This window comes from Gracilinanus agilis, chromosome 2 (genome assembly GCF_016433145.1).
Source record: "Gracilinanus agilis isolate LMUSP501 chromosome 2, AgileGrace, whole genome shotgun sequence".
Classification (NCBI taxonomy): domain Eukaryota; kingdom Metazoa; phylum Chordata; class Mammalia; order Didelphimorphia; family Didelphidae; genus Gracilinanus; species Gracilinanus agilis.
The window spans coordinates 217,566,166-217,588,148 of NC_058131.1; the positions used below are offsets into that span (position 1 = coordinate 217,566,166).

Consider the following 21,983-nt stretch of genomic DNA (forward strand, 5'->3'; position numbering starts at 1 on the left):
AGGAAGTAAAGAGAAGGAAACTGATTTTTGTTTGTTGAAAAAAATAACGTTTTTTCAAATGTTGGTTCATCTAGGACAACAGGATTTAAGGAGTCAGGTGCACATTTTAATCTTAGCTTAGACTAATTCTGAGACAATCTTAAAATTTGCATCACTTTGCTCTCCTTGACATCTGGAGAGCCTTTCTTCTCCACTAGACAACATATACTTCCTCCTAATAAGCACACTCTCTAAAACAAAAAGTACATCATGTTTGGCAGGGGCTTCCAACTGTCTTTCCAGGTAGTTCTATTCTCCAGTCAATTAAACTTCTCACTTTGAGATATACTCCATATTTTCCAATCTCAAAGGCTTTTTATATTTGTTCCCCTGGGCTCAAGACATCCCTCCTCTAAAGCCATCTCCACTTGTAGACTTCCAACTTATACTTTAAAAACTAGCTTAGATGCTGCTTCCTCTAGGAAGCCCTTCCTGATCTTCCCCTCTCCCCAGATAGTAATATACTTTCTCCCTTGGCAGGGAGAATGATACAGTGAAAAGAGCACTAGTTCTGGAGTGAGAGGACCTAGGTTCAGATTCTATTTCTGATTTTCTACCTTTGTGACCATGGGTCAATCACTTAACCTCCCTCAACCTCAGTTTCCTCATACATGAAAAAAAAAGGTTTGGACTAGATGGCTTCTGAGGTCCTATTTCAATACCAGATCTATGATCTGGGACTCCAGAAAGGATTTTATTGAGCCTCTTATACACTTTGAATACAAAGTAACTTAGGAGAATTGCTTCAAGAATGGTTCAAATGCTAAGAACTGAAAGATACTTGGGGATCAAATGATCACAGAGAATTGGGATTGTAAGGAAAGTCTTCATGTAAGAAGATGATCCTGAAAAAAAGGCAAGATTTTATGCCATGCTCATAATAATATAAAGGACAAGAGGGAAAAACAACATTGAAAGACACAAAACTCTCAGCAAAAAGATGATGAACTACAAGAAGGGAATGATGCACGCATTTTCAGCCATGACAGACATATTGATTTGCTTCACTTAGCTGTTCTAAGGGAAGGTTCTATTGTGAGAAAGTTATACTGAAAGAAATGAGCACCAATAAAATATTTTTTTAAAGTAAGACAGACAAAAGGAGAGAAAAAGAGAGGGTAGTATTTATGACAGAAGCAATGGTGTGAGCCAAGATAAAAAAGGTAAAGATATGTTTACACATGGTATGTTTAGGAAAGGAATTAACAGATAGTTTGACTAAAATGGATGATTCATATGAGAGAAGTGAGGAAAAGAAGACTGAAGGAAACATATCTGGACAGATTGTGGAGCCTAGAGAACTTGGACTGTATCCTGTTAGGCAGTGGGAATTTATTGGAGATTTTTATGTAGGAGGATGTCACAATCAAAGAGATTCTTCCACCATTAATCTTACAACATAGGTTGACCTCTCTTCTTCAAGAGAATACCACTTGTCTGATGGGCTCTCTAGAACATGATAAATTTTTCCTGAAGGGCCAGAAAATGCAAAACTAGAGGGGAGAATAGTTTTAGGGGACAAAAAGACTGGGTATAGTGATAGAGAAGGCATGTAGAAAAGTAGCACCAAAGAGTCTGGTAAAGGTGAGGGACTAGAATAAAAAATAGAAATGGAACTTGGGTGAGGCAAAAGCAGACTTAGAAAAAAATTAAGTAGAGAAGAGGCAGGACCTAACAGACTATGAACTGGCCTAAATATTTGGAAAGAGCCTCTTCCTTCTCTGTGATCGTAAGCCAGTTCTTTCCTTCTTGCCTTTCCCCTCCCCTCCTGTGTCTAACCCCAATTCTTTTTCCTCACTATGGTGTGCTTTCAACACTCTATCCTCTCAGTTCTTCCTGTGAGTCCTCCTTCCTCAAACAACCCTTGCTCTTACTTATCTGTGTTCATGTTATAACCTTCCACCCCAATAATATGCAAGCTTCTTGAAGGTAAAGCCTACTTCATTTTTGTTGTAGTTTTTGCAGCCCCAGGACCTAGCAAAGTGCCTGACAAATAGTAGGCACTTAAAATTGTTTGTGAAGAGTTATCAAAGGTGGTAGGCTTATTATTAATTCTATAAAGTGTACTTGGGAAATTTTAAGAAATTTTCCTTCTCCAAAAGAGCTCATGGTTTGGTGATGCACCTCCCTGAGGTCTCCCCTCCATCTCCCACTCAGAGTTAAGCTCTTCAAATTCTTAGAACTTATTTTCACCAGATATTGCCCTGCTCAAACCACTCTAGCCAAACAAATGCTACCCCTTCCAGACTGTAGTGTTTCAATGTGAACAAAAGGGTAAACTGAGGCAGTTCTCTGAACAAGATAATATTCATTAGCTGGGGTATGCCACCTTTCAATAAATGGGTCAACGGTTTGCTTCCATTTATGCCAAAGATCCTAAGAAAAAGGACAGTTTCCCTTTCATAGGTTTTCAGGACTCCAGAACTAAGAACAGAACAGGGTAGATGACATCATAGGATTAAGGGCAGCATGATTAGTTACAGAGCTGAGGTGCAGGAAACAACATAACTGGTTAGAAGTCTTGTAATGGGAACTAGCAACAACCCCACTTTTCTCTTGTGAGACTAAGTGCTCATTTTTGGAGTCTAGGCACAAGAAAGCAGCCCAGACTTTTAGACAGCAAATCAGACATCCCTGAGGGATAGATTGGTGGTTTAAGGATCTCAGGCCTAACTCTTTTGCTTCCTCACATATTCCCCATGGCTAGCAAAATTCCTTGAGGTAAGAAAAGCTGAATTTTTAAATTTAACTCATTACAAACCAACTGAACTCTGAATTAAGTTCAGAGACAAGGAACCATGACTAATTTAGTTAAAGAACAAAAACAATTACAGGGAAAAATCAATTCATTGTAGCTAGGACCAATAAATAAATGAAACAAGATCAATCATAATCTTCTCAAGATGAAAAGAAGTCAAATATTTAAGGCCTTACCAATGGGATTTTTTCAGGAGAGATTTCTATCAAAACTATTCAGGTGATACATCATCACTGACTGCTTGTCAAAGACACCATTTGACCTTCCTCCCTTGATGACATCAATGCTTCTTCCAATAATTCTTTTTCTATATTCTCTGTAGTCCAATGAAACCTCAAAGACAGATCTATAACTCCCCTCTCCCTAACAGGCTTCAGTTGCCAGGAAGCCTAAGGCAACTCCAGACCTTCCAGTATAAAGTCCTAATGGTATATGTGAGATGCATGAGATCTATTACTCACTTGACAATCACAGAATCCTTTAACTCAAGCACATTCCCATTAAAAACACCAGAAAGCATAGGAATCAATAGAGATTTCCTTAAAACGATATGTAGTACATATCTAAAACCATTAGCAAGCATTAGCTATAATGGAGATAAGCTTAGAAATCTTTCCAATCAAATCAGGGTGAAATAAGGATGCCCATTATTGCTACTATTTCATATGTATTTTGATATTATTCTAGAAATGCTAGCTATAACAATAAGGCACAAAAAAGAAATTAAAGAAATTAAAATAGGCCATGAGGAAACAAAACTATTTATTAATATTACTCATGAGCAGGCCAACCCACTATAATAAAAATGACAAGACTACCTAAATTAATTTACTTATTCTGTGTCCTAGGAAATGTTTAGAGCTAGAAAAAATTATAACAAAATTCATCTGGAAGTACAAATGGTCAAGAATATTAAGAGAATCAATATTTTAAAAATGTGAAGGAAAGTAGCTTAGTAGTACTACATCTCAAACTGTATTACAAAGCAATAATCATCAAAACCATCTAGTCCTGGCTAAAAAATAGTGTTGAATCAGTGAAACCAATTAAGTATACAAAACATAGTAGTAAATGACCATAGTAATCTAGTATTTGGCAAACCCAAAGATCCAAGATTTTAAAACAATAAATCATTTTTTTATAAAAATTTCTGGGAAAACTGGAACATAGTTTGGTAGAAACTAGGTAGAGGCCTACATCTCATACCATATACCAAAAAAAGGTAAAAATGGGTACATGATGTTAGATATAAAGGGTTACATTACAATCAAATTAAGGGAGCATGGAATATTTTACCTGCCAGAATTATGGATACAGGGAAAATGAATTACAAACCAACAGACAGAAAGTATTATGGCATATAAAATGGATAATTTTGATTATATCAAATTAAAAGGAGTTTGCACAAACAAAACCAATGCAGAATATCAAAAGGAAGCATAAAACTACAGAAAACATTTTATAGCAAGTTTCTCTGAAAAAGGCCTCAATTTTCAAATATATAAAGAACTGAGTCAAATTTATAAAAACAAATCATTTGTAAAGGGTCAAAAGATATGAATAGACAGTTTTTAGAAGAAACCAAAGCTTATGAAAAATGCTCTAAATCACAATTGGTAAGAGAAATGCAAATTAAAACAACTCTAAGGTACCACCTCACACCTATGAGATTAGTCAATATGACAGGAAAAAAAATGACAAATGTTGGAAGGAATATGGAAAAACCAGGACACTAATGTACTGTCAATAAAGTTGTGAACTAAACCAACAATTCTGGAGAAGAATTTGGAACCATGCCCAAACAGTTATAAAACTATGCATACCCTCCAAATCTCTAATAATTAGAGAAATGCAAATCAAAACATCTCTGAGGTATCACCTCACACCTAGCAGATTGGCTAAAATGAAAGAAGGGGAGAGTAATGAATGCTGGAGGGGATGTGGCAAAATTGAGACATTAATGCATTGCTGGTGGAGCTGTGAACTGATCCAGCCATTCTGGCTGGCAATTTGGAACCATGCTCAAAGGGCTATAAAAGAATGCCTGCCCTTTGATCCAGCCATACCATTGCTGGGTGTGTACCCCAAAGAGATCATAGATAAACAGACTTGTATGAAAATATTTATAGCTGCGCTTTTTGTGGTGGCAACAAATTGGAAAAGGAGGGGATGTCCTTCAATTGGGGAATGGCTGAACAAACTGTGGTATATGCGGGTGATGGAATACTATTGTGCCAAAAGGAATAATAAACTGGAGGAGTTCCAGGCAAACTGGAGAGACCTCCAGGAACTGATGCAGAGCGAAAGAAGCAGAGCCAGAAGAACATTGTACTCAGAGACTGATATACTGTGGTAAAATTGAATGTAATGGACCTCTGTACCAGCAGCAATACAATGACCCAGGACAATTCTGAGGGATTTATGGTAAAGAGGCTACCCACATTCAGAGGAAGGACTGCAGGAGAGGAAACATATAAGAAAAACAACTGCTTGAACGCAAGGGTCGGGGTGGACGTGATTGAGGGAGTGGACTCGAAACTACCACACCAATGCAACTACCAACAATTTGGAAATTGGTCTTGATCAAGGACACATGACAAAACTAGTGGAAATGCGCATGTGGGGGGACTGTGGGGGGGGGGGTGAAGGGGATAGGAGGAGCATGAATCAGGTAACCATGTTAAAAATGTATATTAATAAATGTTAAAAAAAAACTATGCATACCCTGTGACTTGGCAATCTTACTAGTAAGTCTATATTGCAAAGAGATTAAAAAGAAATAAGGAAAAGGACCTATATGTACAAAAATACTTATTTATAACTTTTCTTTATGTGGTGGCAAAGGATTAGAAATTGAAGAGATGCTCATCAATTGAGGAATGGCTGAAAAAGTTATGGTATATGATTGTGATGGAATTCTATTGTGGTATAAGAAATGAGGACAGAATGCTTTCAGAAAAATCTGGGAAGATTTACATGAACTAATAAAAAGTGAGATGAGAAGAACCAAGAGAACATTATAACAGTAAAAGTAATATTGTAGGATGATTCACTGTGAATGAGTTAGCTATTCTCTGCAATACAATGATCCAAAACAATTCTGAAGGATTTATGATGAAAAATGCTACTTCAGGATAAAGAATAGATAGTGTATGAATGCAGATTGAAGTACATTTTTTTTAACTTTATTATCCCTGGGGGTTTTTTGGTCTGTGTTTTCTTTTGCAACATAGCTAAAATGAAACTGTTTTGCAACCTGAATATATATCAACTATATTCAATTGCTTGCCTTCTTAAGGAGGGGGGAAGGAAGGGAAGGAAAGAGAGAATTTTGAACTCAAAATTTTTTAAAATGAATGTCAAAAATTTTTGCTTACATGTAATTGAGAAAAAATAAATTAAGATTAAATGAAAAACAAAAAGAATATAGTCCACCCCACCTCCCATTTTATAAAGAAGAAAAGTGAAGCTCAGAAAAAAGGACAGTCACAGTGAATTAATGATAAAGCTAGGACTAGAATTCCATTATCTTAATTTCTAGCTCCCATACTTTGTCTACTGATGTATATCAGTCTATTGATGTATAAGAGAGGAAGAGAAGTGTTCTTGGAGACAGTTCCAAACCCCCACCCCTTAGTGTTACACCATGCCCTTGTTATGGATACAGGTGTTTCCCATTTGATGAGCCCCCAATAAATAGCCTAGAGCAGGGGTTCCCTAAACATAGTTCAAAAATCCTATCCTTTCCCACTACAAACTAATTTCCTCCACAAATACTTCCTCCCTTCCAATCACCATGGGCCTGACCAAGTCTACGGCCACTTGAGGAAGTGGTATGTCATGTGAACACTGACCCATCAGAGAAGCCAAAGAAGAGTCAGCACGTACTGAAACCAGCAAGGAGGGGTGGAAACTATATGGAGCTCAATTGATCCCCTGAGGCCTGGCCAATATTTCCATAGAAAAGGAGGGGAAAGTTAAGGATGGCAATAGTTATAACCCCCAATACCACCACCACAAAGTCTGCCTGCAGACCTGGCAAAGAAAGCAAATGTGAGAGGTTACACAGATAAGAGCTGGCTATAACATTGTGTTAGAGGTCCCAAAGCAGTGAAATTGGAAAAGAGAAACCTAAAAAATGCCCCCATGGAGAAAAGCACCTAGGGCTCTTTTTCACAAGCTATGTAATATGAGATGAAGGACTATGGGTCAAGAACATCACATCTGGTGTCAGACTGAGTTAATGTGCTAGTTGGTTTTGTAAAACTCCTTATTTTCTCTTTAAAAAAATATTTGTACCTAGGGATCAGAAAAAAAGGGAATGAGGAATAAAGAGAAAAAAGAAAGAGAAACAAATTTAAATCAATAATTTTAAAAGCCATTCAATGTATTTCACTTCACTTTAAATCAACCCACAGTGCAAAAATATGGATTTAAACAAAAGATAAACTGCAGGAACAAGAGGAGCATCTTTACAATAGAATTCTTTTCAACAATATCTCCTCCTTATTTCAAATATGGTTCTAGACAATTGCATTTTTGGAATTCATCTGTTTCACAAAATGAGGTGTGACTGAATTGTTATAAAGATCAAATGCAATAACATATGCAAAGATAATTATGATATATAGATTGAGAGCTAGAAAAAGCATTGAAAGCCAACTAGTCCAACCTGTTCATTTTATAGATGAGAAAACACAAGATATGGTCAGTGAAATAACTTTCCCAAAGACACAGGTGATATCTTCAGAAGTAGGATTGAGATCACTCTAGAATTACTGATCTTTCTATTGGATCACACTGCCACTCCAGTTTTAGACTTTTTCATTGGGTGCTATATACATGATGAATGAGCTTCTGGGAAGGTCCCCACAAAATTTATGAGGCTTTTTGTTATTCAGTTGTTTCAGTCATGCCTGGCTATTCATGACCCCATTAGGGATTTTCTTGGCAAAGATACTGGCATAATTTGCCATTTCCTTCTCCAGCTCATTTTAACAGATGAAGAAACTGAGACCAGGGTTAAGTGACTTGCCATACAGCTACTATTTGAGACCAGATTTGAATTCAGGTTTTCCTGACTCCAGACTTGGGACTATCCACTCTATACACTGCATCACCTAGTTCCCCTTTCTAAAGTTGTAGGATCATAGATGTTAAGCTAGATGAGCCTTTAGAAATGATCTAATCTGACACATACCCCTCATTTTAGAAATGACTATTTAGGAATGTAAAAAGGAATTTTAATTTAACAGGGGACCTAGAGGTCCTCTTACCATGGAGATGTGTAGAGATTAACCAGCCCACAGTGATAGGAAATAGAAACCATAGAGATAGGAAGAAGGAACCATAGAGACAAGAAGTGAGGTAGGAAAAGGTTATCAAAGGAGACAGTTGCTAACAGTTGGGGGCTTGTCAGTTGCTGACAGTGGGGAAGTTGGCTACTAGGGTGTGTTGGGTAGGTGTGTTGGGTAGGTAGTTGGCATTTAGTTGCTGGAATATGAAGGCGGGAGTAAGCTTACTGAGAGAGCTTTTTGGCTTTGGGGGGTTTTAGCTTTTGGTCTGGGCTGTTAGGGGCTTTTTTTCTTTCTTGAATTTTTTGGAAGGTGGCTGGTCTTCTTTGACAGACCTACTTGGGGTTAGATTAAACACTAATTGGGTTGATTTTTGATTTGACTGGATTGGATTGGAACTTTGTGGTGTAGTTGTTAGTTATAGGTAGATATAGGCAGTTTTAGGTAGTAATTATAGGTAGTTATAGGTTAACTAGTATAGACATTAGGAAATTTTCTTTTTCTACCTCTTTCCTATATTTCTCTCCTTTACTATATTCATTTTACTGTATTTTTTTACTATCTCTATTTTAATTAAGCTAATTAAGCTAAATCGTTAATTTTTAAAAGTTGCTAGAAGTTTTCTTTTCTCTGGCTTAATAGGATAATATTAATTTACAACTCTATTCTCATTAAAACTTAAATTATTAAAAGCTCTTATTTTGTCAAAACACCTCTTTTAACCCTTACAGGAATAAGACCCAAAGATGTTAAAGGATTTGCCCAACATCACAAAGATAATAGTGGGGAGAGTTGGGATTTGAACCTGGTCTTCTGTATTCAAAAATCTCGCAATTCAATCCACTGTACCATATAACTGAAAGGCAGCCCAGTACCAACATTCAGAATAAAGCACCTTCTCTCCCAAGGAGTTTCTCCCGAGGACCTCCCTCCTCTCTTTGTTTACAGAATAAGGAGATAGGGCGGTTATCCTAAGTACTCATCTCTCCCTAGGCCACAGACCTTGGAAATCATCTCTCCTAAAACATAAAGCTTTTGATGTGGGCCACCTCAAAGCAACAACTGCAGGACACCAAGAAAAAAAGAAACAAAACAGGACACAAAGAACCAAAACATGGAGGAGAGAGATGGCAGTAGATGTCAAGGGAAGTTCCAAGGGGTCTGTCTGCTATGACACCTTAGTCTTTTAAATTTGTGGGTTACAATAAATTTGAGCAATTGAGCCTCTCAGTTTAATCCAGGAAATAAAGAGGTGGCAGAGAGACAACTTTGGAACAAGATCTGATTTTTTTCATTGTTGTTCTTTTATTCATCTACAGAAAACTCTAATTTGCCCAGAACTTAAAAAATCTCAAATATTTGTTAAAGAAACCAAAGTAAGAATATTTATTTTCAAGATGCAATAACTGCTTTTTGTGATAGCTCAGTGATGCTTAAAGGCCACCCCATCCATCTTTCAAGGTTCAATTCCCTTCTCTCCCCAAAGTGATCCCTTCCTCTGCAGAACTCTCATTACATTTAGTCACTTATCACATTTTATCTTGTAGCAGTTATTTGTAAGCATGCCTTTATCTTCCCTGCTATCCTATAAGCTCCTGAGGACACTAAATGGATTTTATTTCATCTTTCTATCTCTCCAGGTACAAAGATCAGGTCACTGTTCAGTATCCTTTTTCTGCCACACAACTTGATATATTTTAATTCTTTGAGCATAAACCTTATCTCCCTCTACTCCCCTCTACTTGGTTTGTGTTCCAGCTAAACTGGACAGCTTGTCATCCATTTCCCATATATGCTCCACATTTTCTGTCCTTGTTCCTTTCCTAGAAAAGGCATCATTTGACAAAAAGATATAATTCACATTATTTCTTATGAGAGGAAATACCACTTCCCATGTTCTCTAGTTGAATTCTACTCATCCTACAAGATCCATTTTTGATTCTATCTCCTTCATGGAATGTGTCAAGATCCATGCAGCCTAAAATGACCCCCATACCCTTAAATGTCATAACTGTTTGCTTTTTTATCTTGTACAGGGCAAGGATCTCTCATCATTGTTCTCCCCTCCCCTGAAAAAAACTGAGCCTAGGTCTATGTACACGATTAGTGATGGTGAACTTTTTAGAGATGGAGTTCCAGGCCCTGCCTGTACTCTACTTCCCAGACAAGTGTGTGCCATCTCCCACCCTAACCACGTGCCATCCCCCAACTTACCCCACAGAGGGGAGGGAGGAAGTACTCCCATTGAGCTTCTAGGCAGAGGTGCAGGTCATGTGAGAAATGTCCTTAGTGCAAGTGAAGAGGGGGAGGAGAATGGTCTGAGCACTCTGCTCCCCTCCAACTCTGCCACTTGTGAGCCACCCACCTTACCCACTGTGCACTCCCACTGGGCTGCTGGGCAGAGGGGCAGGTCATGTGAAAAAAATGTTGTCAGGTATGGTGAAGAGTAGAGATGGAGCAGCTCCACCCAGGTTTGGGGGGAGTATCAGAGTGTTCACAGAGAATGCTCTGCATGCCATCTTTGGCACCCATGCCATAGGTTTGCCATCTCTGTGATAGATGCTCAGTAAATATTGTTTGAATGAGTGAGTAAATAAATATATCATATATATTAGCAGATATACATTAAGGCAGAGACATTCTTGTATTTTTCTTTTTATCTCTAATATCTAATATATTGCCTGATACTTAATAGACACTCAGTAAATGCTTGTTGAAATGGATGGGATTGGATCACCAATTAACAGATTCCCAGTAACCCACTAAGCCAAATAACAGAATCCCAGAGCTATAAAGGAACCTCAGAGTCCATGTAGTCCATCCCATTCCTACAAAAGAATCCATTCTTCTGCAACATATCTGACAAGAGGTCATTCAGACTCTGGCTAAAAATCTCCAGTGATGGGGAACTCACTGTCCCCTAAAGTTATCCCTTTCTACTTTGGGATAGCTTTAATTACATAGTTTTCTCTTACTTCAAAATTAAATTTACCTGTTTGCAATTCCCATTCATTCATACCAGAGATTATTATTAGAAAATTCAATTATTTATAACACAATGACCAGATATGCCATGGAAAATATTTCAAGGATAGGCCTAGAAACAAGGCAAAAACATTTTTAAAGTGTCTAATAACTTGAAATCATCAAATGTTTTGTGAAAATATTAAAATCAGTGAAAAGACTTTCAAAATATCTACTCTCTGTGGCCAAAAAAAATAAAATATAGATATACTAGGTACAAAAACAAATTTCAGGACCAGCCAAAATACAGTTAGACAACATATTATAAAGTGTTCCCACCTCACAAAAGAGTTAGGCATCCCAAAGTTTGCAATGACAACCATGTATACAATATTATTTGTATATATACATCCCCTCTTACTGTGCCTAGGAAAGTCATAGATTCAAAGAATATCAAAGTTAAAAGGGACCTCATTGGCCCTCAAGTCTAACCCATATCTGGGGAAAAAAATTTCCTGTACAAAATATCTGATAAGTGGTCATCCAGCCTTTGAAAATCTTTGAAAGATTTAGGGACAAAGATAATGAATTCCATTTCTAACATGCTGCATTTAAGCTATCTATTAGACATTCAGTTCAAGATGTCTGAAAGGCAGTTGGAGATGCAAGATTGGAAGTCAACAGAGAAGTTGGCAAGATAGGTAGATTTAAGAATTGTCAGCATAGAAATGGCTGATGAAATCACAAAGTAAAGTAGTACAAAAGAAGAAGAGAGTCCAGGAAAGAACTCAGTGGAACACCTATGCCTAGAGGGTATGATCTGGAAGAGGGGCCAACAAGGAAGACAGAGGTGAGGTCAAATAGTTAAGAGGAGAACCAAAAAGATTACTCAAAAAACTAGAGAGATTAAGTATCAAAGAGGAGAGAGTAACCAAAGGCACCAGTGGTTGCAGAAAGATCAAGGAGAATGAGGAAGATTGAGAAAAGGAGATTGAGATCAAGGAGATTGAGAAAAAGCTGTTTGTTTTGGTAGTTAAGAGATCACTGATAACTTTGGAGGGAGTTAGCAGGGATGGAAAGATCAAGTTAACCTATTTTCAGAATGAGGGAGACATGGACATGCTTATAGGAAGTAGGGAATGAGCCAGTAGAGAGGGAGAAATTGAAAATAAGTGGGGATGACAAAGAGGATAATCTGCTGAAGGAAACAGAATGGAATGGGATCACTTGAGCAAGAGAGAGGCTAGTCTAAGAAAAGAGTAAAGCCACCTCATCAGGTGAGACTGAGATGAAGGAGGAGATAATGACAAAAAGGCATATGAGTGGTAGAGATGGGTAAAAGAGGCAAAGAGGGAGCTCAAAGTGAACCATGTCAATTTTTTCAGTAAAATGTGTGTCCTTCACCATCACAGCTGCCCTCCTCTGAATGTGTTTTATTTATCAGTATCCTTCCTAAACTGTGTTCCCTAGAATAGAATATATATTCCAGATATGGTCTAAGACAAAAAAACAATGATAGTTTGTACAACCCCCTTATTCCTTGATACAAGTCCTCTCTTCAGACAATCTATTCTATTAAATTCAAGAGGAGGAAGGGAAAAGGGAACAAGCAACATAGTCCTTGACACATAGTAGGCACTTAATAAATGTTTATTGATTTTTTAAAATAATCCTTACCTTCTGTCTTAAAATTGATACTATATATCTGTTCCAAAGCAAATGGGGTTAATCGACTTGACACAACTAGGAAATGTCTGAAGAAAGATTTGAACCTGGGACTTCCCATTTCTAGACCTAATGTTCTATCCACTGAGCCACTTAGTTGCCCCATGTTTATTGATTATTAAGTGCCTGCTATGTATTAGGCATTGTGCTAAGCGTTTTTACATCATTTGCTCCTCACAACAACCCTGGAAAGTAGATGCTATTATTGCCATTTTCCAGTTGAGGAAAACTAAGACAAAGAAAAACTAAGGCAAAGTCACACAGCTACTAAGAGTCTGAGGCTGTATTTGAACTCAGGATTACTGGCCTATCCACTATGCCACTAGTTGTCTCTGATTTAACAAAGCATTTATTAAGCACCGATGATATACCAGGCACTGTGCTAGGTGCTTAATATACAAAGACAAAAATCAATCAATCAAGGAGCATTTATGAAGTGCCTAGTATGCATCAGGCACTGTCCTCAAGGAGTTTACAAGGGGAAAAACAATATGCAAATAAATAAGTAATAGGGATGATCAGGGAAGTTCCCCAGTCAATATAATAGATTCACTAAGAGGAACCCAAATAGAAGATCCTGTGATCCCTCCTCATGCACCTTGTGCCTCTCTCTATGCTGCCTAAGATTGTACTACCCTTCTAGGCTCCCAAAGCACAGTGCTGTCTCATATTAAATCTGCTTACAAACCACTAAAGGATCCTAGATATTTTTCAAACCAAATGATGTCTAGTCATATCTAGATTCCTTATATTTGTAAAGTTGTTTTAGAATCCAAGTGTAAAACACTACATTTAACTATTAAATTTCATCTTATTTGAGTCAGTCCAAGTTTTTAATTATGGTGAGTTTTTTTTAACCTGTGTCATCCATCTCATTGGATTCATATCATCTGTACATGCTAACCATTCCTTGAGTCAAATTATTGATTTTAAAAACCATTACACAGCACAGGACTAAGCACAGGTTCTTCAGGCACTCTGCTGGAGACATTCTGTCAAACTGAAATCCAACTGTTAATGACTAGATTCTGGGTTTAGCCATTCAAACATTTCTCAGCCCATTGAATTGTATCATAGTCTAGCCCATACCCTTCTATATTATCTACAGAAGTAGCATAAGATTTTCTCAAAAGCTTTGCTAATTTTCCCTCCAGCATTCTCCAATTTACCAGTTCAGTAACCCTTGTTTAAAAAAGGAAATAAAAGTTAATATGGTATGACTATTATTAATGAAGCCTTGCTGATGCTTTATAATCACCTTTTCTACATGTTCACTAATAATCTCTTTGATAATATATTCTAGAACTCTTCCAAGAATTGAAACCAAGTTTATTAGCCTTCTTATAATTTATGAACTCCATTCTCTTCCCTTTTGGGAGGGAGGAAAGGGGACACAGACATTTTCCCATTTCTAGTCCTGTACTACTTCACCTTTTTTCTATGATTTTTCAAAGTCTACTCACAGTGGCTTGGCAATCATTTGTTTAGTCTTTTTGTCAGTCGTGTCTGACTCTTTGAGGCCCCATTTGAGGTTTTCTTGCCAAAGGCACTGAAATAATTTACCATTTCTTTCTCCAGCTCATTTTGCAGATGAGATAACTGGGGCAAACAGGGTTAAGTGCCTTGCTAGAATCACACAGCTAGTAAGTGTCTGAGATCATATTTGAACTCAAGGAGATGAGTCTTCCTGGCTCCCAGGTCAACAATCTATTCACTGTACCACCTACCTGGCCCTAGTAATCAAAACCACATTTAATAACAAAGGTGATATCTGCTGATCAGGTAATAGTATTTAACCCCTTGTACCCACAGAGAATAAAGAACTATAATACTTCAGAATCATAGAATCTCAGAGTAGAAAAAGAGTTAACAGGCCATTTGATCTTATCTGTATCTGAACAAGATTTCCTTCAACATCAGTGAAACAAGATCATTCAGTCACAAATTCAAGACTCTAATAAGAAGGAACCCACTACACCAAAGACAACTCATTCCACTTTGGAATAAGTCTAATCATGAGGAAGTTTTGTTTTTCTTTTTTTTTTTTAAACCCTTAACTTCTGTGTATTGGCTCATAGGTGAAAGAGTGGTAAGGGTGGACACAATGGGGGTCAAGTGACTTGCCCAGGGTCACACAGCTGGGAAGTGTCTGAGGCCAGATTTGAACCTAGGTCCTCCTGTCTCTAGGCCTGACTTTCAATCCACTGAGCTACCTAGCTGCCCCCTTTGTTTTTCTTCATTTAGCTTGAATCTACCTCTACAACTTCTTCACACAGCTCCTAGTTCTTCCCTCTAGGATAAAACAGGGGGACAAAAATCTGATCCTTTCACATAACAATGTTTTAAATACTTGAGAACTCCAAATCTCCTCTCCTCCCTTGCATCACATCAAATTTCCTCCAAGATACATATCCCCAGTTCCTTCAACCACTATTCTTAAGTTAGGAAATAATGGCCCTTTAATAAACTGGTCACCCCCTATGGATACTGGAGATGTAGTCTAACCAGGCCAGAGTACAAGAGAATCATTATTTCCCTTTTTCTATTCTATTTTCTTTCAATCCTTCTCAATACTATGTCACTCAATGCAGCGTAAGACAGTACAAGTTTGGTTTATTTGTTTGTTTTTAATTGAGTCTTCTTTTGTTTTTTGGCTGCAAAGACATAGTGGTAACATACTATTTCACCTACAACCCATCAAAGCCCTCACTTTTTTTCCATAGGAATTGTTGTCTTGCTACATTTTCCACCCCCATTCCATACTGATGGAGTTGATTTTTCAGCCCACATTTAAAGTTTTATATTAATTCTGATTAAGTTAGATCAAAGTTCATTCAGTGCATTGTCATAGCCCATTAAGATCTTCCTGTATCCTGACAGCTACCCCTCCCAGTTTCACATCATATACCACTTTTATCAGCCTGCTATTTCTGCCTTCACCAAATCTACTGATTAAAATGTTGAATAAGGTGGAAATGTTTGAGACAGTCTTCATGTATCACCAGTCTTCAAACTATAGACAAAGCATAAGGCTATGAAAACTGCTGCTGAACCAGAAAATACTGCAACCCACCTGCCCATTTCCCCACATCTCCTTGGACGAATAGGACTTAGTAAAAAGAAAATGTAAGCACAATGAAGATTTTTAGAATAAAGAGCCAAGAAGTTGTAACAGACACATTTTATCGAATCATGGAACTAGTCCTGAAAGGGCCTCCTGGGCTGTCTAGACCAAGCCCTTCATTTCTTTTAAATTTTATTGATGCGTTTTGGCTTTGTATCATGAATACTTAGAGATATTTCACTACCATGAGAAGACTCCTGTAACAAAGTAAAACATTTAAGTAAAAATAGCAATATATTACCTCATGTGAAAATGTCTGTAACATTTCCCATCTGTAACACTCTCCTCCTCTATTTTGTACTGATACTAAATATTCACTTCCAAGGCAGAAGAGTAGTAAGAGCTAGGCAATTGGGGTTAAGTGACTTGACCACACAGACAAGAAGTGGCTGAGGCCAAATTTGATCCCAGGACTTCCTGTGTTCAGGCCTGGTTCTCTGTCCACTAAGCCACCTAATTGCCTCCCTTCCTGTTTTTAAAAAAAATTAGCAGAATTTGTCCCTATCGGCCCCCCACCCCTGTACTGTTAAAAAAAAAAAGGGAAAAGAAAAGAAAAACAATTTCTTATAATATACAGTTAAACAAAACAAATGCTCTCAAATGCTGTATATATACTTGTGTGTGAATGTGTAATGTGTGTGTATATATGTACACCTGTGTTCAACACACACATGTCTCATTCTATATGTTAAATCCATCATCCCTCTGTCTTGGAAGGCATGTTTCCTCATTAATCCTCTGGAATAACAAATAGTCACTGCATTGATAATAGTTTTCAAAATTGTTTGTTTTTACAATGTTATTGTTATTAAATAAAATGTTCTCTAAGTTCTGCTCATGTCATCCTGCATCAGTTTATAAAAGTCCTCTAAGTTGTTCATTTTTCTATTCATATTTCTATTCAATGTTTCATATTGATGTTATGCTATAAATTACTCTTATGGTTCTGTTCACTTCATACTATACATCAATTCATATATCTTTCTGTTTCTTTTTGAAATTATCTATTTCCTTTCTTCTTACAGTACAACAGATGTCCCTCGCATTTATATAACACCACTTATTCAAACATATCTCAACTGACAGGCATCCCTATACTTTCAAGTTTTTTGCCACCACTAAAAAGAGTTATTATAAATATTTTTGCATGTTAAGGATTTGTTTCTCTTCCTCTGATCTCTTCTAGGTAAAGGCCTAGCAAGGTATGTACAGCTAGGTCAAAGGCAATGCATCACGTAGCAGTTTTTTGTGTATAACTCCAAACTGCTTTCCAGAATGGTGGCCCACTAATAATGCTCCTATTTTTCCATAGCGCCTCCAACTGTTATCATTTTCCATTTTTGTCATCTTTGTCACTCTGACGGGTATGATTTAGAACCTCAAAATTGCTTTAATTTGCATTTCTCTAATTAGAACTGATTTGGAGCATTTTTTTTTCATTTAACTATATATAGCATGACTTTCTTCCATGGAGAACTGTCTATTCATATCCTTAAATCATCTATCAATTGGTACATGACCTAGATATAAAAGGTCACTTTATAAACAAATTCAAGAAACATGGGGTAGGGGGAATTACTTATTAAATCTATGGATATGACCATCAAGGAGTAGAGAGGGCTGCTGAAGTTGAAATTGATAGTTTGGGTTATATAAAATATAAAATTTTTGCACTAACAAATCTAATAAAGCTAAGAATAAAGGGGAAAAATTCTTTGCAGAAAGTTTCTGATATGGTAAAAGGCATATGAGGACCTGATTCAAATTTATAAGAAAAAGGGCCAACCCTTTCATTTTCTAGATGAGGACATTGAAATCCAGGAAAAGTCAAGGTTACTCAGGTTGCAAATATCAAAGGTGTGATGGGAATCCAGGATCAAATTCCAAAATTCCAAATTTCAAAGCCACTGTTCTAATTAAAGGGTTTTTTTCCCCTTTTTTTAAAGTTTATAAAGTACTGTAGTTTTAATTAATTAATCAATTTCTTTATTGAGCCCCACCCTACCCTCGTCTCTCCCCACTGTGTGTGTGTGTGTGTGTGTAATATCTTTTGTGTTTACACTTCTCAACTCATTCTCTGGAGTTGAACATTCACAAGTTATTCTCTGAATATTAAATCTTTAGCTATATATAATGTATTCTTGGTTCTACTCATCTCATTATCTCATATAGTCTGTTTCAAGTAGTTTTATTTTTAATTAACATTTTTAAATAATCCTCTCATTGTTTCCTACAGAGCAGTAGTATTCCATCACAATTATGTACCACAATTTATTTAGTCATTCCCCAATTGATGAACAGCCCCTTGATTTCCAGTTCTTTTCCACCACAAAAAGAACTGCTATAAATATTTTGGAACATATAAATTATTTTTCTTTTTCCCTGATGGGATATACACAGTTTTTATAGCTGTTTGGTGCATAATTCCAAATTACTCTCCAAAATGGTTGAATCAGTTTACAGCTCCACCAATAGTGTATTAGAGTCCCTACTTTCCATATCCCTCCAACATTTGTCATTTTGTCTTTTTGTCATTTTAGCCAATCCAGTGGGTGTGAGATGATACCTCATTGTTGTTTTCATTTGTGTTTCCCTAATAAGTAGTGATTTAGAGCATATTTTCATATACCTATACAAGGCTCTGATGGAATTTGCCGACTTAGTCTAGAGCCTGTCCTTCCTCAGAATATTAGAAAGGAATTGTTGTTAAGGAAAAATAAAAGCAGGGTTTTGGTGTGGGTGAAACTCAAACAGAAATTAATTTTCATGGACTTCAGTTTCCAGCTCTAGAGCTGTAGTCCTCTAAGTTACTGAAAGCTTGCCCTGGTGTTTGTGAAAGAAGATAAGAAAAGGGAAAGGGGGAAATTGAGAGGAAGAATGAGGGAATACAAAGGAATGAGAAGAGAATGTTTTCAGTCAGAGGAAATGATCCATTATGGCACAGATCTTTTTAAAAAGAGAAATATGGATCTCTGCTCTTATCAGGGTGGGGGATTTTGGGTGTGAAAACTCCCTTCCCTGATACAGATTACCATCTCTGTAACTTATAGTCTTAGAGTTACATGATACAGTTAATCAACTGTATCATGCTAGCATGTGTCAGAGGATCAATCTGATCCCAGGTCTTCTTGATCTCTAGTCCAACTCTCTACATATTATGTCATTCCATAGGACCTCTATAATCTTAAAGGAAAAAAAAATATATTTCACATACAACTTGTAGACAAGGATAATGATAATAAGGTTACATGCAAGGCAAACAGTAGTTTTGTACTTATCTAAAATTGATAAGGTGAAGATATGAACATACAACATTATGTTTGACCCTGGATCTTAGAACCCCATTTTCCTTCAGGAGATACGAAAATAGTCAAATTTATTAGTGAACATTTTTAATCTCCACTTAATTTTTCCACCCTTTCTTGATCATCAGGTTTTCAAGTTAGACTGGTCCTAACAAACCTGTGGCTCATCTTGGTTTCTTTGTGGGTGATGTTTATAGTATAAAACTACTGTTTGCCCAGCATGTAAAATTTTATTTTTCTCAATTAGAAATTCTGAACTAGAAGGAAGTTTACCACGTATCAAATTAAGAGGCTTCATTTTACAGATGAAGAAACTGAGGACTAAAGAAGTTAAGAAACAGATTTGCATAATGCAATTCACACAGTTAATAAATGAATGAACTGGGACTTGAACCCAGGTCTCCTGACTCTAGGTCCTGGGCTCTGTCGTTGCCTCATATTTCTTCGACTGTGGTTCATCAGATCCTTGCTTTCAAACACTGGCATACCACAGGTGCTCAATAAATGCTTGCCTGAAGCCTATATACAGCAATTGAGTTCTATATTATAGCTGACTCAAAGCTTTGATGAAATGTCAGAGCTCTCGGAGTCCCCTGCGTGTTGACCCTTCAGATATGGAGTCTATTACCTCAGAAGATGACAACATCATAGAATCATAGATCCCTCGATACAGAGATCTTTGAGCAGGGTAATGCTGGGATATGTTTAGGAAATGGCTCTGAGAAGAAGCAAAACACCCCCTCTGGGGCAGCTGGGTAGCTCAGTGGAGTGAGAGTCAGACCTAGAGACAGGAGGTCCTAGGTTCAAACCCGGCCTCAGCCACTTCCCAGCTGTGTGACCCTGGGCAAGTCACTTGACCCCCATTGCCCACCCTTACCAATCTTCCACCTATGAGACAATACACCGAAGTACAAGGGTTTAAAAAAAAAAACACCCCCTCTAAGTTTTATCTGCATTATTAACATTTCTCCTTCACTTTCTCAAGGATACAAAAATTGACAGAACAATAAACCAAGCCCTGATTTGTAGGATTGGCTGATTTTTAAGATATAAATACTCCCAATGAAAATTTTACAACCAGCTCTTGCCCATTCAAGGTGACTTGAGCACACCACTGCCTCTGAGGCCAACTGGTCATCAACCCCACTTACTTTACAACTGAGGAAACTGAGACAAGGGGAGTTAAGTGAATTGTCCAAAATCACACAGGAATAGATGTCAGAAATGGGATCTAAGCCCAGGTTCTCTGGCTCCAGACTGAGCACTCAGTCCAAACTATCACCTCTCCAGATCCCAGTATACTTCACCCCAAAACCAGAAAATTCTCAAGCCAAGAGCAATCAAAACCAAAACCAAGAGACTTCCTGTTGATGACCTACCCTGCATCTTTACCATGACATGAAAGTAAGCTCAAGCCCATGCAAACCAAGTGCAAGCTTCAGTGGGGACCACCAAGCTGAAAAGGTTACCACGGCGATGTTAGAAATGGGTCACATTTCTGTCACCCCTGCACCAGTCTAGCTCAGTGCAGAGAAGCTCAGCACCAGAAGTTAGCTATAAAGTGCCATGATAGGGATACAATTAAGTCAACTAAATTAGGTAGCAAATCAATCATTATCATACATACCCTGATCCCTATCCCCATCTCTCTCTCTCTGTCTCTGTCTTTCCCTCTCTCTGTCTCTGCCTCTCTTTCTCTCTTTCATACACAAATACACACACACACACACACACACACACACAAATTAACATGCACTTAAGATAAAGGACTTCTGCTTTTTATATGACTGGGACTACCCCAGTGCCGGTACAGATCATCTAGGAGGAACTAAATAAAAAGGAGGTCTCTGACATATGAGACATACTTAAAAAGCCTGCTGACTGACTGAATTAATCCCTTATAGCCTCTTACTCTATTAATCTAGTTCCCAGAGTACTGCAACCTGTTAAAAGGGCAGTCAGAAATATAGCAAGTTGCCAGTCCAAGTGTGAACTGAAATGCTGAAATGAATATTAACAATAGCTAGTATTTATAAAGTCCTTGGAAGGTTTGGAAAATGCTTTACATGTAATCTAATTTTACCTCATTTGATCCTTACAATAACCCTTCGTGGTAGGTACTATTATTATTCCCATTTTACGGATGAGGAAGCTGAAGCCTAGAAAGGTTAAACAATTTGCCCAGGGTTACAAAGTTACTTAAGTATCTGAGAGAAGATTTGAACTCCAGCCTTCCTGCCTCCAGCACTTTATCTACCTGAAGGACAATGAATAGCATCTCCCAAAGCTCCACTTCCTACTGAGGGGTAAGAATTCACAATCTGACACTATAGACTTTTAACAAGAAAGCTGATAAATGTGTCTCTTTAGAAGAGGGGATCAGTGGAAAGGATGCTTCATTTGGAATCAGAATGACTGGGTTCAATACCTATATGGCCTGTGGTAAGTCATTTAACCTTAGAGGATAGGAATTCAGATCATAGCTCTAAAGCTGAAAGGGAACTCAGAGATCATCCAACACTCTTCTTTTTTTTTTACATCTGAGGAAACTGAGGCCCACAGAGGTTAAGTGGCTTGCTCAACATCATACAAATAGTAGCCATCAGAGATGGGATTTGAACCCAGATCCTCAGACTCCAGGGCTAGTGTTCTTGCCAAATGTCTCAATATCACCCCTATCTCTTAATCTACAATCCTTTAGTTCTACCCATGTGATGACTGGCAAGTCACTTAACCCCTCTAGGCTTCAATTTCTTAATCTTTAAAACATTCAG

General features: G+C 37.5%; 1 protein-coding gene across 1 annotated transcript in view; it reads right to left on the reverse strand.

The window, feature by feature from the left end:
- Positions 1-21,983, reverse strand: part of PLCG2 (phospholipase C gamma 2) — a 172,439-nt gene that overhangs the window by 139,300 nt on the left and 11,156 nt on the right. The gene's annotated exons all lie outside the window — the stretch shown is intronic.